We start from the raw sequence: 20759 nt of genomic DNA, 5'->3' as shown, positions 1-20759 counted from the left end.
ACAGACCTTTAGTGGAGTATGATTCAGTACTAAACTGGGAAGGAAAAATTATGGTTGATATAGTTCTAGTAGATCTCACAACATTAAAAAGTGTTTCTTCCAGATAAATGAATGATTATTGTAAAGCAACTCCCGGAATGAACTTTTGAGACCCACAATTAGCCTGTGAAATAATGTGTTAAAGAAGAAATCTGTGTCTCTCCAGGGACAAACTGTTGCTTTCAAACAAACCGTAAAGTGTCCATTCTAGGAATGATACATAGGTATATACACATTATAACAGGACGGATAACGAGTTTCTTCAGGTCCATGAATGAGGTATTCAGCAGTTGACCTGACTCAGCAATAAAGGTAATTTTTGCCAACACTTGAGACCTGAGCTCCTTCACTAGGAGCCCCATGATTGAAGGAAAGACCAAACTTCAGACTTTTCTCAGATTTTATTTAGTTCAGGTTTCATGGTCTTGGTCCTCAGAAGGAAAGACATCTTGTTTTCCAATTCTTGTTTATACTATAATCCTTCTCTCTGATGCACTCATGCAAATAAATTACTGTGCATTTCATTGATAGGTTATTATTGCTATTTTAATTCTCTTGTCAAGAACTATAGAAAATAAGAATGACTGTATCAAAGCATCATACGAAAATCAGACTAAGGCAATGTGGCCATTGGAAATTTGTAACTGAGCTGAAACTCTTACTAGAGACCAACTGTTGTAGAAGGTCTTCTATAGATACCTGGTGTAGTAGTTGTTGTTCCCCAACAGATACTAAAGGATGAATATCTCTCTACAGAGGAATCAGACTAGTCACAATGATCACAGACTATGGACCACATAATTTAACAATGGCTGACTATTTGTAAAGTCCTAGAATGTTTCATTAGTTTATTAGTCCAATAGGCTAGATGTCTCATCTGGTCATTGGTATATGGATAAATCTTCAGTATGTAGGTTCTAATGTCTGTGAGGGTTTGGTAGCAATGTGACTGCAAGCAGGAAAGGTAAAAGCTTCTTTCTTCCATGTTTTCTATGGGGATTCAAATAGAATGCATGGTTAAGAATACATTGGGATTGCCATTTTCAAACAGACCAGTATCTTCAACTAAATATTCTTTTCTGGGAAGATGCACTTTGTCAGCTTGGCTCATGTGTATGTGAACTGCAAGATCTTGTGTGGGAAGGCAGTCCTGTTCATCAATCCCAATTGCCCCTCTTACAGAAATATCCAAGACTTCCTCAATCAACTCCTTTGCAATCATGGTCGTCTGAGATTTGAAGACATTACATCTACTAACAACACCAATGGGATTCAAGATTACTTACAAAAGCTCACTGGAGTGAGAATAGTTCCTTGGGTCTTTATATGTAGAGAAAGAATGCATAGGCAGACACAGTGATCTAATCTACCTGCAACAGAATGGGGAGCTGATGATGTGCCTGAAGCAGATTGGAGCTTTGCACTTATAAAAGGAGTGGCAGTAAAAGCCCATGCTGACAGGAGACATTCAGCCATCCTGAAGCCAGGCAGAGAGTTGATGTGCGTCACAGAAGATGTCAGCATTTTCTTATGATTGACATTTTCAACAAATTGGCTTTTATTCTATTACTCAGGGCAAAAATCGGTTGCTGTTTGCCTCAAAAATTGTGGTAGGGAAATTTAAGGGGCAACAGAGGTTTGATTATTCAGTCTTCATGTGCTGACATGTCTTTACCTCTAAGTCTATGTTCCACAATCCAATGCATTTAAATCTACAGAGAATCAGTTACTGTTTCTCTACCATGCTGATCTGCTGAAGTCATTTTACAGAAGTCCACTTCCTAGTAATTATTAAAGGAATGAATATTGTGAAGTTGTTTATGATCTACACACAGGCCTTTCACACCCCAAGCATGTACCATCCCACTTCTGCATTTGCAGCTCTCAGCCATCCTACAACCCACAGAAGTCCACAATTGTATGAGGATGCTGTTTGAAAAACAGATGAATAGATTTATTATAGTTGTTCTTCACTGTACCCATATTAACACAGACGGCAGAGCATATGATGCATTCAGCTCTGTTTGTAGTGTTTAATTGCCCATAAAGTCCCAAAAAGTTGTGAGTTGATTCTGTCAGAGGACCAGCAAAGTCAAATATGAAATTTAAAATTTCAGAACTCTCCTTCCAAGACTGTTTGTGAAAGAAGTTGTTTGCAAAACACTGTCCTAATAAATTTATTACATTCTCACTTTGATATTTTGCTTTGATGCCTTGAAGTGACGTTTATTATTGATATGCAGGTCCCCTCTATGGTCTCCAGTGAGAAGGATACATTCCTCAAATGAATGTATCTGCAGATGCCTGAAAAAATATATATAACAATTAGATCTTGATAAAGTTCTAGGTTAAACATGCAACATCCTACTCCGAAGATCCATATAAGAAGTACATTTTACCTTGCCCTCATGCAGAAATTCGACACATATTCCCTTTGTCGTTGGAGTTTAATTAATCTCAGATGAATAGTTGACAACCAAGAATAGCCTTTAGAATCATTTTACCCTCTTCACTAATAGTTTTGAGCAAATGGAACACTAAAAGATCACAAAAAAAGAAATGGTTATAATCAAAAGATACATGTGGTTCAGCTCTAACTCTCATGGTCTAGGTGACTTTGGACACACTCATTATGGTCATGGATTGCTCTCATAAGACTCTGCAGAAGGTTGTTCCTACTGCCTCACTTTAAGCTCCAGGAAGACCAAGCCACCAGAGCTGATCAAGTTCCCTTAGAATGCACTTGAAAGCCACATACGCTGAGGAACTTTTGATGTGCTTTAGCTCTATTTTCAGTTTTTTTAAGCCTCTACCAAACAGCAGGCTACCATTTTTACTCCCTACTCAACACCTCTAAATCTGCCCTAGCTCAGTTGCTCAGTTGACATTAGTCATTGCTCACCACCCCAAGTATGCTCTCATCTTACTGTGTTTCTAACATCCTGCCTGCTACACCAATTGCCACTCCATACTAGGTCTCACATGACTGGTAGCTCTTACTCCATCTGAAGTACTAAATACTTTCTCCACCCTTGTGTCTTCTAACCTGCCTGCAGGAATACTAGATATCCACACAACTGCTTGGCCAAGAGCATCTTTATTGAACTATACAGAAACAATTTGGAAACAGGACCTTCAGTGTTCGCAGGATGATTCCTGATCTAAGAATCAAAACGAGACCATACAATACTCAATACATGTCTCCGGTTTTGGAAGGGAGATAGAGCAGTTAGAATTTCAGAGTTGAAATTCAAATAATTATAATATATATGTAGCATTAGTTATGCCAGGAAAAAAGGATCCAAGAAAGTGTAAATGGGTAACATTAAAGGCAAAAGAAAAAACAAAAACAAAAACAAAAACAAAAAAAACATACTACAGCCAACAATGTGGACCTGTCAGAAAGGCTGGGCTTTTTCCGGCCATCTGAATTTGTACTTGAAATTCTTTCGACCAATTATTGATCTCTGCATGTAGAAAAGAATAAAAAGAAAAAGAAAACAAAATAAAATAAAAAATCAACAAAATGTAACAAAACGCAAAAGCAAAAGCAAATCAACCCCATTTCTAAAAAAAGAGGATCGAGTGAAGATTGTTTGAGGTTCTCATTTTCAACTACAACTACAAGCCACCAATAGCTTTCAATGCAAAAATTATTCATTATTTTATTTGAAACTTCTCTGTCGTTCAAAGAAACAAGGTTTATACGATGCAAAAACAGAAAACAGAAACAAATCACACTGTACAGCTCACCACTGATATTACTATGGTGACTGTGGGCAATGCGGAGAATACGTGTTTGACAACGGGTCTTGTGGTTTTCTATATGCTGGCAATATCTATGACTCTGATATGAGTTAGAGTCATCAACAAATCATCACTAAATGAACTGCTCCTTGTCTTTGGAGCACAAGATGTGGCAAACACTTGACTGACTATGATTTGTAATTTGGACCTAGCATCTGTAGTAAAGCTAAGGCATCTGATGGAAAATCCTCCACCAAAACACTGGATCGTCAATGTTGTTGCCAACCAAAAACCATGTCCTGAGTCTATCCTGCAATCTCCAGAAGAGGTTTCAAAATGTCAAACTTCACAATATTTTATTTGTGGCTTTGTTTTGTTGTCATTTTTTATTTTAAATAAAGTGTGATTTCTGGCATAATCCGTCTAATTTTTCCTCATATAGAACTTCACTTTTGATCTCAAATTCCATTCATGAAGGGGTACTCTTTTGTTGGCTAAGTTTTCTATTTTCCTTTTATGGCTTGCTGTGATTGCTTATTGTGGCTGTCTAAATGATGCATTATTGAGCAACTGACTCCATCAGATTGGCTTGTAGGTATCAGTATTTTGCATTTTCTTGATGGCTAGATGATGTATGGATACATTGCCCACTGTGGATGGTACCAACATTAGTAAGCTGAGGAGGTTATAGAGAAAAGGTAGCTGAGCAGATTAGTAAGCAGAGTTCCTCTTAATTTTCATGCTGCTTCCATGTGTCCTTTTCTTGTATTCCATTATGAACTGTAACTTGTGAGGTGAAAAAAAACCTTCAATTTCCCACCTTGGCATTTTTATGATTACTATAAATTAGTAGTACTATCAGAAACATTTGGCATTTTCTGGAGATCTGATCTGATAGTCTAGACTCCTGTTGCTATGTAACCTCACCTTTTAAATCAATAAATAAATCCTGGACGCTCCAATCCTTTGAAATATTCACTCTGACAACAACATCACACTGTGTATGTAACCCTTACATTTTTTTAATCTCATGATATTTTTCCTCCCTCTTTGTTTCTCTTTAAAATTATCTCCCTAATCATGCTAGCACTTAGCACTTTAAAGTTGTCCTCTGTCCCATAGTAGAATAATTATAGTCAAATTCTTGAGTTTCATATAAGTGGGTGATTTATTGTAGTAAAATTTTCTAATCAATATTTATTGCATTAACTTTATTAATTAATTAACAATTGACATTACTATATTATCTGTTTATACTTAAAAATATAAAAGCTTTGATTGATTCAAGTCTTTAAGGTCCTTCAGAACATCAGCTGGAACATTTCCATATATATTCTGGATGGATCATCATTACTTCATATGTCTTCTAACTAATAGTATGCTTTATAACTTTGCTAAACCAGGGTATTTTGTTATATATTTTAAGAGTGTTTCAAGTGTAATATTTCCCTGATTTTTCTCCCATTGCCTGAAATTGGAAAACAGGAAAGATAATGTGTTCGGAGTAATCACTTTGAATTCTACTATTTATGCATGTATTTTCAACTTTAAGAAACTTAATCTTTTAGAGAACAATTGTCTCTATTCAGGATAACTTCTATCTAATTCATAGTGGTCTTTGCATTTTAAATATTTTTATCCACAATATTTAATTTTATATTTTCAGATTATTGTGAGGAGAATTTTACCCATATTTTCTCACAGTATGGTTTGTATTGGCAAAAAGTAAAGCTAAGGAATTTTGTGTGTTCGTATGATGTTCTGCTTTTATGACCCTATTTCTCAGTCTTAAGAGACTGATACATTTTTTGAGTTTTTAAAATGGTATCACAACATCTGCAAATGAGAACATTTTGATTTCTTCGTTTTTCATTTGTATTCCCTGGATCTTCTTCAGTTGTCATATTGTTCTAACTAAAATGACAAATACTATAATACATAGGTATGAAACCAGTGTATATGCTTGTCTTCTCCTGCTTGTAGTGGAACGGCATTTGATTTTTCTCTCTTTAGCACGATGATTTTGGTAGGCTTCTTGTACCTTGCCTTTATTGTGTTGAACTATATCCTCCATACCTACAACTTCCCCAGGACTAATCAAACTTGTATGTCTGGGATTTGAAGAAAGCTTATCTGGTTGAAGATTATTTTTAATGTTGACTTGAATCTGTTCACAAGTATTTTATTGAGAATATGTGTGTATAGGTGTAAATTAGTGTGTAATACTCTCTCTTCCTCTCTTTGTGTCAGTCGTCTGTAACTTTTTCTCCCTCTTCATTACCTTCCCTTTTGCCTCATTGTCCCCCTGTCTCACTCTCTCTCCTTATATTCTTTGTCATTGTTAGATAAAACCAGATTCAAAAATATAATTTTAATGTATTCAATCCTTTTCTCTACTTTATGAAATAGTCTTAGACACTTTAAATGCTATTTAAATGTATATTCATTTCTTTTCAACTGAATACATGTGGTCCTATGATATTTGAGGTGGGAGAAATTAAATACCTGATTCAATGTAATTGTTTAGTATAGAGCTGTTTAAATTATAAAAAATGAGCTGATTTAATATTGATAAATCGAATACATCTAGTATTTATTGTCATTTCCAAACCCGACCAGCAGGAAAGGAGTGACACCCCACATTCTTCTCAAAGCAGTATATTCAGGAACCCTTTTGTCTGCAAGCAGGAACAATGTCTCCATCCAGCCCCCGAGCCCACTCCCTTATATCCTCCCTCAACCACCTCAACCGTCCAGTCTGCGTGACCTCCATTCATAGGTCCACGTCACATGGCCTGATCTATCCTCATGGTGCGCCTGCGCAGCTCTCACGATGGGGCGTGGCTTAATTTAAGGTGCTAGTCTTGAGACTGGGCAGCAGTCCCGGCTCCAACTTGGAATTGCCACTACACCCGCTCCCCACAGTAAATCACGAATGCTTTAAAATATATTCTAGATTTTGGACTGTAAATCTAAATAATCTGTGTTTTCTCCATGTTTCCTATATTCTCTTTCATTTTATTAATTCAAACCTTTCATTACCTAACATGGCCAGAGGTTATGACAATCTTGTTAATACTTTCCAGGAGTGACCTCTTCCTTTCATTCATTATATAGTTGTCTACATTTTATTGATTTCAGCCATAACGAGTTGGATATGCATGTTATACCCCAAGGCTAAAAAGCCATCCTGAAACAAGGTGCTAAGAGACTGTAGGTGCCCAAATTGTGGGTGGGATCAGACATAAAGAGCGTCGTCTGGATACAAGAATTGCTACTCTCATGTGACATAGCAGCTGTGGTTTCCTGCACAGCTTCAAGCCAGTCACAGTCCAAAATGCAGTATAAATGCCTGAAAGCTGTTCCTCCTAACTGACACACTCTGGACAGTTAGTGTCTTTTGTTGGAGGATTGAAAAATTTTTTGTAAGGGATTATCATGGGATTATTAAACAGAATTTTAATGTAGAAGTTACAGAAAAGTAGGATTAAAAGAAATAGAGTGATGTTGACAAAATAAATGGGTAAATTGTCCTCAAAATACTTTGGTGGAAATTCTCAGAAAATTAAACAATTAAAGCATATTCTACAATTTTATGTACATAGAGTATGTTTTCTGATATAGGGATGTTTCATAAAGTGACCTTAATGAATTTTCTAAGCTACAACAGATCTGCCAATTCTGTGAGTTTAATGGGAGCACATTATATGATTTGACCTTAGCAAATTTAAATTAAAGTGTCTATTTTCAAAAATACTAAGCATTGGTTACATGTACACGTTGAGCAATGAGCTTCTATAAACCAAAATAAAAAACTAAAGAACTATATATCAAGGAAAAAGAATTAAATTGGGCTACATATCTAAACAAAAAATTCACAATTGAAGAACTGAAATCAATAAGAATCTAATGGCAAATATGTACCATCCATATACATTATGGAAATGCAAAACCAAATTATTCTGAGATTTTTTTCATCATTTCAGAAAACCTAGGTTAATAACACATGAGCCAACTTATCTTTACTGTATAATGGAGAGAGGGGAGCATTCCTATTCTACTGGTGGGAAGGCAAAATTCTATAACAACTTTTGAAATCAATATGATGTTTCTTCAGGAATATGGAAATGGATATGCCTAGTGATATAACTCGAGGGTATAAATCCAAATGTTGATTCATCCTATATAGAGACCCTTCATAATGTGGAAATATTCAAGTACTTCCTTAACAATTGAAGACATAAAGAAAATGGATGCTTTTACAGATCGGAATAAGGAAAGCATGGAATTTTCAGGACAGGAATGGATCTTGTGAAAGTCATCATAGATGAGGTAATCCAGATTAAAAAGAAAAAATGGCATACAAATTCGCTATAATCTGAATGTTAATTCTCCAAACTGTGTATGTGTATGACTAGTTTAGTGTAAGTGTCAAGGGACATGGTCCAGACTGTCTCCATTTTGGGAAGTACAAATGTACTTATGGATTGCTGAGGGACACATTCAGGAACAGGAATGTCAAATGTGAAGAAACAGAGGGCGACAATGGAGGGAATATAGAGAAGTACAGCAAAGACTGAGAGACATTTGAGGCATGGAATGGAAACCTAATGGGATAGAAATACAAAATATGTTTTTTTTTTAATTTAACATCGAGGTAACTAAAGATTTATAGCTATAAGGACAAAAGATAAAACTTTAATTTTTTTTATCTTTGTGATATTTCAATACTAAGTAATTTATGAAAATTACGGATTTCAACTTTCAGTAAACCTGAAACAGTACAGATAATGAATATATAATCCTTAAGGAGAACAAATGTGAACATCTCTATTGTAAACATAAATATCTTATATTATAAACAGTATGTGTGTAAAATAATCTCTTCGTTTTTTTTATATTTTGAATGTCATTGCTCAAACTGGTATTTTTCTTGAATCCCCATTCTGAGCCTTTGCGTTTCTAATATGGTGCTCCCCCATCTCCTTGCCACTTCACTTTAGCCCTCCAACATCCCCCTTCTCTGGGATATGATGTCTCCACAGGACCAATTGTCTCCCTTCCCAGATATGGCTGATGAGGCAGTTGTCTTCTCCATATGCTCTACGACCTATGTAGCAGAACCCTTTGACTGACCCAAGTATATTCTATTTGGTAATAAATTTCCTGAGCCTCGAAAGTGTAAACTTAATGATCCTGTTGTTATTCATTTTAGGCTCAATCCCCTTCAGATCCTTCAGGCATTCCCCTAACTATTCATTTCTGGCTGTCAGGTTCTTTCAAAAGGTTAGCTGTAACTACATCTGTCACGGTCAGGTGATGGTGGAGCCCCTCAGAGGACATACATATTAGGGTATTATCTGCAAGCACATCTTGAAATCAGTAATAAGGCCAGGATTTAGAGGCTGTGGATTAAATGGTTCTTATGGTGGGGAGGTCTCCTAAGGCTCTTCTCTTCTGTCTTTGCTCTGTTTTTGTATTTGCATTTTTGTAGGCCTTGGATATTTATAGGATAAAGATATTGAACTGTGTGTGCAGCACCATTCCTTCACAGGTGGGCATGTCTAGCTATAGGAGGCAGTCTCTAGTGATTCTACCTCTTTGCTGCTTGGTATTTCAACTACCATTATCCCATTAGGTTTATGGGAACCTCTTGCATCTCTGGCACCTGGGACTTTCCTGGGGATACCCAAGTTCACCACCCACCACTGATATACTTATTGTCATTTATTCCACTTTTCCTCTGGAATCCTCTCGTTTCTCTTTTCATTGTTGCAACTAACCTAACTTTGTTCATCATTCTCTACCCGCCATCCCTCTGCATTTCATGATTATTTTGTTCTCCCTTCTAAGTTGGTTGCAAGCATCCACAATTTGACCTTCTAACATGTTACCCTTCATATGATAAATGCTCTGTATAGTGGGCCTTCTGAGATATGGGGTTAAAATCGATTTGTCACTAAGTTCATCCCATGTTATTTCCTTTTCGATCTCTGTTACTTCACTAATTTCCAGCTACATCCCTTTGCCTACAAAGTACTTGGTGTCCTCATTTTTAATACCTGAGTAGTGTTCCTTTGTTTAAAAAAAGCACATTTGTTTTCTCTATTTATTCCTCAGTGGAGTTGAGGTAAATCACGCTTGTTTCCAGCATTCGACTATTTTAAGTAAGGCTGCTGTGAACCTGTTCAACCACATGTCTTGTTGTATGTGGATCAAGTTTGTGTGTATGTGGTGAAGTGAGTGGTAAACTGGGTTTTCTATAGGTTTCAAATAGGTAAAGCTATTTGCAATTTTCTCTGAACCTCCACATTTCTATCCAAGTGGAGTAGTGTTCCACTTTGTCTACATTGTAGCCTACTCTGCTACTTCATAAGTTTTTTTATCTTAGTCATTCTGATTGGTGTAATATAGAATCTCTGGCTAATTTTGATTTGCCTTTTTATGAGAACTATGGATGCTGAACATTTCTTGATGTCTTTCTCAGCTATTGAGATACCTCAGTTGAGAATTCTTGGTTTGGCTCTCTACCCAATTATAAAAGTTTGGATATTTGGTTGTCTGGGACAGTAAGGAAGGGGATATCAATATGGGGGGGAAAACCACAATAAAAGGTGAGGGGAAGAGGTTAGGCGTGTGGACAGGAAAGATAAAAACAATGGAAATGCAAATAAATACCCAATTTAATAAAAATGGAAAAAGTAATCTTCCTCTCCTAAAATCTTACTGTTAAGTAAATATAGCTTTTGAGATTTAAAAAAAAAATATTTCCTATGGAAATTAAACTTGTATATGCACAGGGAAGGCAAGTGCTCAGCACTATGTGAGCTGGTTATCTGGAGCCTGATAATTAAACTTGTGTTCTAGATCTACCTATTAGAATATTTTGAGGAGTGTTTTTTTTTAATTATTTCTACAAAATAACTGAGCCTGACACTTCTTTGTTGAATATGTCCAATTGTTTTTAGAAAGATACAGAAAAGTTACTTAATCTTTTCGCAAAAATTGTCCCATATATTTCAGCACTGACTCAATATGAATTAGGGTTGATATTATAAGATATTATTAACTTATTGATTTCATATAAAAGCAAAATCTGTACCTGGTTGTTTATTGCCTCTTTTTATCTGTTTTATTGTATGAAATATCAAAATCTATATTTGCATCCCATTATCATTTATTTAAAATATTAATTTCATTGACTGTAATATGGCCCAGATGCAGTGGAAAATGGGAGGAAAAATGAGGACTGCTGAGAAGCGTTCAGTCTCCTCCTTGTGAAGCTTGGCATATATCAAAATCAGAAGGGTAGAGTGACTAAAAGTCATATTTAAAAATGAAATAATAACAAATGGTGTATATGTTGTGAAAAAGATAAGCAAGATTCATATTTAATATTTTTAATATTTAAATGGGCAAGTTATTTTAGATTGCTTTTATTGGAGGTCTTTCTGAGGAGATTATTAGATCTTAGTAACAAATGACTACAAATATGATACACTGCTATGCTTATTATTTTAAATTAATGATACCTGGAGTAGGCAAATGCTGTATGAAGTTTCATCCACTATAACCCTGTTTAGAGATTGGATATGTCAGAGATGAAAAGGGTTATCTTTGCTTCCTTAATGAATTTTATTTAATTAAATGAATGTTTTCAAAAAGAAATATTAAAGAATATAACCATAATTGAACAGATTTTTGTCACAGATAATTGTTGTGTTCTCAGTATAGAGCAATTTCATTAAAGAGTCATGCAATATTGTTACTTTATCTGAGTCATTCATCACATTAAATCATCAAATAACCTTCAGCATGTTCAAGTTAAAAACATCCATATTGTAACCTGTACCAAATTTCAACTTTATTTTCTTTTCTGCTCTATTACACTTTGGTGCCATTTTTTCTAGTATTTACCATGGATTTTTAAATAAACCTGCTTATGTAATCCACTCAGAGTCACTTGCAAATATTCTTCAACAACTTTCACTCAATATGAAAGTTCAGGTCTTTTACACATTTTTTTTACAATTGCATGAAACACTTCCCTGCATGAGGTCTTCTACAAACTCTCCTTTCTTTTTCACAAGTTTTCCTCCTATGCTTTCTGTCACATAGACAGCTTTCAATTTTAGATCTGAGTAGAACTAGCACTTTGTAACAACTTTGTTTTTCTTGTCTAAAGTTTCATTGGAACAAACTGTTGGCACACAATTTATTAGGGCAAAAATAGATAATTTTGGGTTTGGGAATTTAGCTCATTGGTAGAGTGGTTGCCTAGCAAGCGCAAGGCCCTGGGTTTGGTCCACAGTTCCGAAAAAATAAAGATCATTTTATTATCTCATATAACAAGAACTTATAAGTATCAACCAGTTTGTGGGAATCTTCCATGAATGTTTCACCAAGATACTTTCCTTTTATATTCCCAGTCTTTTGATTTGTTTCCAGATATCACGGATCCCATAATGGTTGGCTTAAAAAGGATTCACTGTCATGATAGAAAACTTAGTCTTAGAAATTCCCTGTTAGTTGCTACCTCTGAATAAGGACATTTGAATCAGATCATGCAACTTGACTCCACAGAGATGTCATCCTTCTCTAGTTAGCATTTGCACACTTTTGTCCAAAATACCATGTCTTAGCCAGAGTTTCTATTGCTGTTATAAAATACCATGACCAAAAGGAAAAAAAAAGTTGGGAAAGAAAGTATTTTAGTTTACCTTTTCTTTTTTAAAATTTATTTAATAGAATTTTACAATCCAGATCTCATCCCTCTCCCAGCACATATTCTGACTGTTCTACATCCCATACCTACTACCCACAAGCCCATCTGAATGAAGATGTCTCCCACTCCACCCCTAGTCTACCAGCCCTCGACACTCCCTGGGAACTCAAGTCTCTTGACTGTTATGTGCATCTTCTCTTGTTGTGTCCAGAAACAGAACTCCTTTCTTAGAGGCCTCATATTAGCTGGTGCATGATGCCTCATTGATGACACAGTGTCTGAAAAAAAAAACACTGTGGTCCAGGTTAGTTAACACTGCTGGTCTTCCTACAGGGTTGCTCCCCTCCTCAGCTTCCTCGAGCTATTCCCTAGTTTGACCACAGGGCTTGGCAGCTTGTGTTCATTGACTGAGTGTAATTGTCTGCATCTGACTCTTTCAGCTGCTTGTTAGGTATTTCAGAAGGCAGTCATGTCAGTTCCATTTTGTGAACATGGCAAAGCATGAGTAATAGTGTCAGGCCTTAGGGGACTCTACTGAATTTGGTTCCCAGATATGGCTGGTCACTGGGATTCCTTTTACTCAGGCTCTTCTCTGGTTTTGTCCCTGAAGCTCTTTCGGACAGGAACAAATATGTGTCAGAGAATTGATTTGTGGATGGCCACCTTATCCCTCACTTGATGATCTCTTTTCCTCATGGAGGTAGACTCTTCAAGTTCCCTCTACCCACTCCCGGACATTTCACTGAGTCCTGATAGTCTCTCACCTCTCAGGTCTCTAGAATATTCTAGAGCCACCACCTACCGCCAACACCTGAGCTCCTGAGGTTGCCTGTTTCCATTCATTCTGCTGACACTCAGGGTTTCAGTCCTACTCTCCACCAATAACTGACCATGTTCCCCTCTTTCCATTACTGTCTCCTTTCTCAACCAGGTCCCTCACTCTTCCCTCCTGAGGTTCATTTCTTCTCCCTCTCAAGTGGGATTGACATTCCTCACTTTTGCTGTTCAGCTTGTAAAACTTTTATTTTTCCTTTTATAAAAATTAGATATGTTTGTTTACATTTCAAATATTATTCACTTTCCCAGTTTTCCAGTCATAAGAAACCTATTCCTTTCCCCACCAGTTCTTCTATAAAGGTGTTCCCCCTCATAACCATCTCTTTTCCATCACCCCCTGACATTCCCCTCCCCTGGGGTTCCAGCTTTGGTAGGCCTCAGAGCTTCTCCTCCCATTGACGTATAACCAGGCCATTCTCTGCTACATATGCAGTTGGCCCAATAGTTGTGTCCATGTACATTCTTTGATTATTGGTTTAGCAACCGAAAATTATAGGTCATTGGCATTGTTGTTCTTATGTGCTTGAAGCCCATTCAGTCCTGGTAATCCTTTCTCCAAATTTACTAACAAGAGGTTCGTTTGCATTCCACTGGTTTGCCAATAACCTTCACTTCTGTAATTGGCATGCTCTCCCTGGGTCTCTCAAAAAAGATCTAGATCCATTTCCTGGTAGCATGCACTTCTTAGCGTCATCAGTGTTATGTAGTTTTGTGGCAGATTGTTCTTTCTATCTATCTACCTATCTATCTATTTATCTATCTATCTATCTATCTATCTATCTATCTATCTATCTATCTATGTATCTCTATCCCCATCTTTCTATCTTAATCTATAAATTTGTCTATTTCTCTCTCTCTCTCTCTCTCTCTCTCTCTCTATATATATATATATATATATATATATATATATATATATATATATATATAATTTGTATGTATTTGGTGGTTCCTACAGCTATGTGGTTAGGTTGAATTTTAGGATGGATTCTGTGAAACTAGGTAAAAAAAAAGTGGAATCAGGAACTGTCAATTCCAGCCAGACTCCCTCCTGTTATTATGAACATATTGAAGTTGAGGATTCTCTGGCCATCAAGCCATTACTCTTCCTGCCCATCCTCCTGATTCTTGTGTTTGGCATGAAGAAAGAATCCTGGTAAAAACTCCAAAACCCTTAAGTCTGGTGCTGAGAACACAGGAAGGTAGATATTATAAAACTGATATCTAATGGGACTAGGTATCTGCATTATATAGTCCATGATGTCCTTTGTTTACTGATGTCTCATAATATCTGGATAAAATAAGGATTTGGGAATTATCATTTGAATTTTGTACACAATATTGATACTGCTATATTCCCTCTATAGCTGGGCAGGCTTTATTGCTAATTCATTGCAAAAAATGGAATTGCAAAACAGAATTTTTGAGTACATATTCAGGAATATATAAATATGTCTCCTATAAAGAAAAGTACAATACAAAAATGAAGTACAATATTCAATCAATTAAAGGTCTGTAGGGAAAATATTGGCCTTTGGGAAACAGAGAAATTCTGCACTTCTTAGCTTCATCACTCTTATCTAGTTTTCGTGGCTGATATATATATATATATATATATATATATATATATATATACATATGTATATATATGTGTGTGTGTGTGTTTGTGTGTGTGTGTGTTTGTGTGTACATACACACATAAGTATGTGCATATATATATACTTTTGGTGCCTCCTAGAGCTATTTGGTTTGGTTAGGTGGAATGTTAACATGGATTCTACGCATCTAGGTCAGAAATGTACAATTTACAAATAACAATGTCAAATAGACTCCCTCCTGTACTTATGAAGGTATTGAAGTTGAGGATTCACTCTTCAAGCCTTTTATCTCTCTGCCCAACTTCCTGCTTCTTATATTTGTCTTAGGAGAGTATCATGGTCACACATCTAAAGTCTTCAAGTCTGGCCATGGTAACACAGAAAGGTAGATAGTGTAGTAGAGATATCAAATGTGACTAGAGAACAGAAATGTATAGTCCATGTGGTCCTTTGCTTTAATGAGGTCTGGTAATCTTTGGATAAAATAAGATTTACGGAGTTTATCATTTGAAATAGGTACACAGTATTTACACTTTTATACTCATTCTATTGGTTGGCCCCCTTTGATGCCAAAATCATAGCAGGAAGTGGAATTGGAAAACAGAATTTTTGAGTACACATTCAGGAATATTTACAAAGTCTTCTATCAAGTAATGTACAATAAGAAAGTGGAATACCATATTCATTTACAAAAAGGACAGGTCGGAAAATTCTGGCCTTTACAAATCAGAGAAAACCTAGAAAATTGAAATGTATGTCATGGGAATGAACCTGGGAATAAAAATATTATACAGAAGAATCTCCTCCACTTCAAGTTCCTAGATCATTTCTACCCATGCCAGGAACCTGACGAACTTTCTCCATTCAGAGCATGTAACCACAAGTGAAGTAAAGAGAAGTCTCTAGCTTTAAAGAGAAGGAGTACATAAAGATTTCCCCTGTGTCACAGGGGACATACCTGGAAAAAGCACTCTAGATACTGGTCAGTGTAAGGAAAGCTGTTTGCAGGTAGGCCATTGCAGTTCTCACAGACATCATCATTAGGCCTTCCATGAAAAATCTCTTGTATCCTGGAGGGCCCTAGCCTCTCCTGTGATGTCACAAGTGTTGTCCTATCTGCAAATAACTCTCAGATATTCCTTCAGTACCTACAGGGTTTACTAATTGGCCTCTAGTTCACAGTAAACAGCCATTTGGGAGTGAGAATGAAGGGGATGTAAAACTCAGCCATGTCTTGGTATAAAAAAAAAGGAAAAAAATATGTGAACACTAAGAAATCTCACTGAGTCCTCGGTAGGAGTTGAGTAGGTACTTAGAAGAAATAAAATTAATCTGAGCCTTCCACACATGGAATAAGGAGCTCAGAGACTGTCAGAAGCATCTGGACCCCACTGCTTCTAGTGGTTCCTGTAAGTCAGAGAGTTTATATCATTAATATCTTAATTCCAAAAGCCAGGTGTTGGGAAGGGCACTGTTCTTTTCCTTAGAACTCATGACTTTTATTTTTTTTTTGCTCAGAAGAAAAAGGTCCTAAGGAAGAAGTGAAAGATAAGTATTCTGTACTCATCTCAGGGTAAACTCCTTGACTATTTGGATACCTATAGTGCAGTTTGTGTCTGATACTGGTATTTAGGAGAGAGACGTGTTTCTAGTTCATCATATCAGTCTTTCCGATAGTATTGCTGAATCCCATTGCCTGATTGTGACCCTTTAGATTTCTCAGTCAATAGGTTTGATTATATGGCACTTTTCTTATCTATAACTTATTTGTTTTATTTTTTAGCAATTTTTATTTGATTTTTGCATATTTACATTACAAATATTTTTGCCTTTCCCAGTTTCCTGTCCATAAGATCCCTAACCGGTTCCCCTACTCTTCTGTATAATCCCCGTTACTGCCCTTTGACATTCCCTTGAATTGGTACTAAAACCTATTACAGACCAAGGACATCTCGTTCCATTGGTGCCCAACAAGGCCATTCTCTGCTACAGATGCAGTTGGAGCCATAGGCGATCCATGTACAATCTTTCAATATTCATTTAGTACCAGAAAACTGGTTTTTTGGCATTGTTTTTCTTATCAGATTAAAAGCCCCTTCAGCTCTTGTTATCCTTCCCCAAAATCTACCAACAAGAGATCTGTTTTCAGTTCACTGCTTTGCCACGATCATTCACTCCCGTGTTTGACATGCTCTGGCTGTGTCTCTCAGGAAACACTTATATATGTTTCTTCTAATCATGCACTTCTAAGATTCCTCAATCTTATCTAGTTTTGGTGGCTAATATATCTATGTATATGTATATGTATATGATGTATATGTATATGTATATGATGTATATGTATATGTATATGTATATGTGTATGTGTATGTGTATGTGTATGTGTATGTGTATTTGTATGTGTATGTATATGTATATGTATATCTATATCTATCTATTTATCTATCTATATTTATATATATATATATATATATATATATATATATATATATATATATTCTATAGCTATGAGCTTAGATGGAATTTTAACATGGGTTCTGGGAAACAAGGTCAAGAAAGTAGAATCCACAAATGACAGTGCCAAATAGACTCTCTCCAGTTCTTATGAACCTAATGAAGCTGAGGTTTCACTGGACCTCAAGCTATTCCTCATCCTCCACATCCTCCTGAATCTTATGTTTGGCCTGAAGAAAGAATCATGGTAAAACATCCAAAACCCTCAAGTCTCTTTACTGGAACACAATAAGGTAGATAATCCAAACTGATATCAAATGGGATTAGAGAACCAGTGAATTCCATAGTCCATGTTGTCCTTTGCATTGCTGATGTCTGGTAATTTTGGGATGAAGTAAGGATCTGGGTGTTTATCATTTCAAGTAGGTACACCATATTTACACTGTTATACTCATTCTATAGCTGGGCACATTTGTTGCCAAAATCATTGCAGAAAATGGAATTGGAAAACAGAATTTTTGAGTACACATTCAGCAATATTTGCAAAGTCCCATATTTAGGAATGCACAATAAGAAAGTGAAATACAATTTTCATTCGAATGAAGATCTGTAGGGTAAATACTGACCTTTGGGAAACAGAGAAAACCTACAAAATTGAACTGTATTTCACGATATGTACCTGGGAATAAAATTAATATCCAGAAGAATGTCTTCCACTCCATGTTACAAGAACTTTTCTACCCATTCTCAGCCCTTGACTAACTTTTTTTCCATTCAGAGCATGTAACCACTAATAAAGCAAAGAGAAGTCTCTAGATTTAGAGAGATGGAGTACATAAAGGTTTCCAATGAATCACAGGATACATACGTGGAAAGGGCAAGCTCAAATCTGGTCCATGTAAGGAAAGCTGTTTAGCAGGGAGGCCATGACAGTTCTCAGTAATGTCATCATGAGGTCCTGCCTGAAAAATCTCTTGTAACCGGGAGAGCTTTATCTTCTTCTTTGATGTCACAAGTGTTGTCATGACTGCATTTCCTCTCAGGTATTCTTTTAGTACCTCTAGTGTTTAGTAATTGGCATCTAATTCAGAGAAAACAGCTATTTGGGAGTGAGAACAAAGAGGATGATGAGATCAGAAGTGTGGATAAGGAAGAGGCCCTTCTGTCCTTGTCTAAAAAAAGGAAGAAATATTTGTGCTTGTGAAAGTTCAGTGACTCCTTGGTAGGGGCTGAGTGGTACTGCTGAACAGACAGCATTGATCTGAGCCATCCACATATGGGAATCAGGAGCTGGGGTCCTCTCAGAAGCTTCTGGACTTCTCTGTTCTTATGGTTTCTGGAAGTCAGAGAGTTTACACCATTCATTTCATTATTCCAAATGCCAAGTAATGGGAAGGGCACAGTTGTTTTCCTGAGAGCACATAGCCTTAATTCTTTTTGACAAGAAGAAAAAGGCCCTAAGGAAGAAAGGAAGGACAAGTATTATATCCGTAGCTCAGAGTAAACTCCTCCATGCTTTAGATATCTATTGTGCAGTTTGTGTCTGACAGTGATATCTGCAAGTGAGAAGTGCTTCTAGTTGAGACATCACCATCTCACTGTTTCCACTATTATATCTCTGACTACCATTTTCTGACAGTGACACATTACATTACTGAGTAAACAGCTGTTTTTAGCTGGCATTTTTTTAAATTTACTTCATATATATACATATTTATATACATATACATATACATATATATATATTACAAATTTTATTTGTTTTATTAAACAAACTAATTTCTATATTTATATTAAAATATTATTTCCTTTAAGAGTTTCCTCCCATAAGATCCCGAACTGATTCCTCTCCATTTCTTCTCTCCCTTCACATTTTCGTTAACTGGGAGTCAAACCAAGGGCTTCTACTTCCAGTAATGACCAACAAGGCCTTCCTCTGCTATATATGCAGTTGGATGCATAGGTCTGTCAAAGTACAGTCTTTGAATATTGGTTTAGTACCAGAAAGCTCTGGTTCATTGACTGTTGTACTTATGGGGTTAAAAGCCCCTTCTGCTCTTGTTATCCTTTCTCAGAATCTACAAACAAGAGGTCCTTTACAGTTCACTGGATTGCCACTAACATACACTTCTTTATTTGACATGATCTAGGTGTGTCTCTCAGGATATACCTATATCTGATTCCTGGCAGAATGCACTTCTTAGCTTCATCACACTTATCTAGTTTTGGCGGCTGATGTTTGTGTGTGTGTGTGTGTGTGTGTGTGTGTGTGTGTGTGTGTGTGTGTGTGTATGAACATATATATATGAACATATATATACATATATATATATATGTAATGTATTTTGGTAGCTCCTACAACTATTTGCTTAGGTGGTTAGGTTGAATGTTAACATGGATTCTGCACAAATAGGTCAAGAATGTAGAATTTAGAAATGACAATGTCAAATAGATTCCCCCCTGTACTTATGAAGGTATTGAAGTTGAGGATTCACCATTCCTCAAGTCTTTCCTCTCCCTGCCCATCCTCCTGTTTCTTATATTTGGCCTTAAGAAACAATCACAGAAACACATCTAAATCTTTAAGTCAGGTCATGAGAATTCAGGAAGGTAGATAGTGTCGTACAGATATCAAATAAGACTAGATTACTGAAATGTATAGTCATGTGTCCTTTGCTTTATTGATGTCTGGTAATCTTTGGATAAAATAAGGATTTGGGAGTTTATCATTTGAAGTAGGTACACAGTATTTACACTGTTATACTCTCTCTATAGCTGGGGCCCATTTGTTGCCAAAAACAGCAGAAAATAGAATTCGAAACATAATTTTTGAGTACATATTCAGGAATATTTATAAAGTCACCTATCAAAGAATGTACAATAAAACAGAGAAATACAATATTCCTTCATCTAAAGGTCTGAAAGGAAAATACTGGCCTTTACAAGAGAGAGAAAACCTAGAAAATTGAACGGTATGTCACAGGTTTGGACCTGGGAATAAAAATATTATCCAGAAGAATCTTCTCTGCTCCACGTTCCTAGATCATTTCTACCCATGCCAGGACCCTGAATAACTTTCTCCATTCAGAGCATGTAAACACTGTTGAAGCGAAGAGAAGTCTCTAGCTTTCGAGAGATAGAGTACATAAAGGTTTTTCCTGTGTCACAGGAGACATACCTGGAAAAGGCACTCTCACATCTGGTCAGTGTAAGGAAAGCTGTTTGTAGGTAGGCCATGGCGGTTCTCAGTGATATCATCATTAGGCCTTCCATGAAAAATCTCTTGTATCCTGGAGAGCCCTATTTTCTCCTGTGTTGTCACAAATGTTGTCGTGTCTGCAAATGCCTCTTGTATATTCATT

The 20759-nt window shown here is 36.3% G+C and overlaps 1 long non-coding RNA gene across 1 annotated transcript; it reads right to left on the bottom strand.

The window, feature by feature from the left end:
• Positions 1 to 1906: 1906 nt before the first annotated feature.
• LOC120099683 (uncharacterized) lies at positions 1907 to 18843 on the bottom strand. Its single transcript, XR_010062643.1, has 3 exons — positions 18266 to 18843; positions 2439 to 2576; positions 1907 to 2343 (listed from the first exon to the last, which is right to left on the bottom strand). It is a non-coding gene; the product is annotated as an uncharacterized LOC120099683 (long non-coding RNA).
• Positions 18844 to 20759: the final 1916 nt, after the last annotated feature.

This window comes from Rattus norvegicus (assembly GCF_036323735.1).
Source record: "Rattus norvegicus strain BN/NHsdMcwi chromosome Y unlocalized genomic scaffold, GRCr8 chrY_unlocalized_9, whole genome shotgun sequence".
NCBI classification, from domain to species: domain Eukaryota; kingdom Metazoa; phylum Chordata; class Mammalia; order Rodentia; family Muridae; genus Rattus; species Rattus norvegicus.
This window is presented reverse-complemented; position numbering and strand designations above follow the sequence as displayed.